Source organism: Vicia villosa, linkage group LG1 (genome assembly GCF_029867415.1).
Source record: "Vicia villosa cultivar HV-30 ecotype Madison, WI linkage group LG1, Vvil1.0, whole genome shotgun sequence".
Taxonomy (NCBI): Eukaryota; Viridiplantae; Streptophyta; class Magnoliopsida; order Fabales; family Fabaceae; genus Vicia; species Vicia villosa.
Window position 1 is genome coordinate 147,777,708 of NC_081180.1, and position 2,274 is coordinate 147,779,981.

The following is a 2,274-nucleotide window of genomic DNA, read 5'->3' on the forward strand; positions in this document are numbered from 1 at the left end:
CAACGATGACCCAATCAATCAGGGAGATATTGGAGAGACTCAAAAGAGTAAGAGAATTTCAAATTCAACTGAGCGGTCATCTACAAGAAAAAGAAAGCAAATTTCTAGTAAGTAATACAAATAAAAAATCCTTATATTTTCATGTCTCTCCTTTGAATATTTGAATAAAATTTTTTAAGAGAAGTGAGGGAGAAATAGTGGTTATTGCATATTTTTTAATTACATGTTATTTTAAAGCATAAACGCACATGGTATGACACTAAAATAATTTTTCGCATTAATCTTCTGAAATGGTGTAGGTGCTAATAATAATGTTCAAATCAACAATGAGAATATTGAAAAGGCTCAAAAGGAAAATCAACAAAGGTATGATCAAAATACATTTAAATTAAAAATGGTGATAATCTTGTACAACATTTTCATCTTTAATTTTTTTTTAATAAATTGAAGTTAAATATAAAAACCTTATTTATTTATTTATTAAAATTACATTAAGGTTTACCGGGTGTTATGTGTTTTATAAGAATTTATCTTAATTTTTAATGGATTATTATACTTGTAGAGTAAAATCTCAAAAGTTGGCTCATAAGAATAAGAAAACACCAAAATCAGCCGAAGGGTCGTCTGCGAGAAAAAGAGAGCAAAATCATGGTAAGAATTATACAAAAAAAAAAAATTTTCAACATCCCTCCTTTGAATATTTGAATTTTGAGTAAAGTTTATTAAAAAAAGATGTAGGAGAAATTTAATTTGTGCACATTTTATGACACTTATATTATTTTTTTACATTAATTTCTTTAAATTGTGCAGGTGGTTCTTCTCCAATCAAACTTTTTGCTTGCAGGATGCGTACTAGCAATGATCCTCGAGTCCAAATGTGAGGCATTGTGTTGAAGCCAAAATTAAAATCCTATTTATTTATTAAATTGACATTAAGGTTTACAATGAGTTATGTGTTTATATGATTCCATTTTAAACTATCATGGATTATGCATACTTGCAGAGAAGAATCTCAAATGTTGGCACATAAGAATAAGAAAACATCAAACTCAGCTCAAGGGTCGTCTACTAGAAAAAGAAAGAAAAATGCTGGTAAGAATTATGAAAAAGATATATTTTTTTCCACATCCCTCCTCTGAATATTTGAATTTTGAGTAAAATTTATCAAAAATGTTGTAGTGAAAATTCAATTTGTACATATTTTATTTATAATAATTTCATTTAATTGTGCAGGTGATTCTTCTTCATCCAGGACTTTTGCTTGCAGGATGCGTGTTAGCAATGACCCCTGAATCAATATATGAGGCCTTCTGATGTAGCTCACTTTATGCTCATAGAATACCCTGGTTTTAAAAAAAATAATGAGATATGTTTTTTTAAATGGTATGAACGTGTATGGTAGACTTATTACTTGTATTTTAATAAAAGGTAAAGGGATAAAGAGACTGATTATCTTATTCACATAATAAAATAAACTAATTATATGTGTAGGTTTGGATTTTGTAAGATCTTGTTTTTGTGTTGCGACAAACATATTGTTAAATCAAACTTTTAAGTACAACAAGATTTTTTCAATTTGAATTAATAGAAGTATGTGTTTTAAATATGGATATAGTTGAAGGATTTAATTTTGTTAATCATTAGAGATGTATGTTTTTTATGTTTTGGCTAAATAAATATCATTCATATTAAAATACAGCATGAAGATTTATCACTTGGCTAGTAATCTTTTGGAAAGTTGATGGTTATGGCCTATGGAGATTCCTTTTGTAATGATCCAGGAGTGTTTTGTGACTTTGTGACTTTTGGAAAAACCATCAATTTTTTTTAATCATTTCAAATTTCAAAGTGTTTGTGTTTTTCATTATCTTTATTATTTCTTAGTTTCAAATTTTTATCATAAAAATAAATTACATTTTGCACAAGAAAGAAAAACAAAGAAAATACGAATGACAAGATTTTATAGGCAAAACTGAATTTTATTCATAGAATGGTAGCACGCGAAGGTGTAGCTCCATATGGAATATTACAAAGAGGATTTTTGAAAATGGGAATAGGATTTACATTAAATCACAATAACCACTACTTTCCCTATAACCATGAGTCCACATAACTTTTCTTTTGAAGAAAGAAACTGGATTGATCCCCCCTGCTTCTTGTTCTTCTTCGTTGATCAATTTTAGTATGATGCAGTTCTTTGGCTTTAAAATCCCTAACTTTTATCTGGATTGCTCTTTCGAGTTTTCAATCCACTGGGTTGCCCTTTTTTTGTGT

The 2,274-nt window shown here is 28.3% G+C and overlaps 1 long non-coding RNA gene across 1 annotated transcript; it reads left to right on the forward strand.

Moving 5' to 3' along the window:
* Window positions 1–560: 560 nt before the first annotated feature.
* On the forward strand, window positions 561–1,428 carry LOC131618912 (uncharacterized). The gene is made up of 4 exons (XR_009288920.1): window positions 561–651; window positions 811–877; window positions 1,004–1,092; window positions 1,234–1,428. It is a non-coding gene; the product is annotated as an uncharacterized LOC131618912 (long non-coding RNA).
* The last annotated feature ends 846 nt before the right edge of the window (window positions 1,429–2,274 follow it).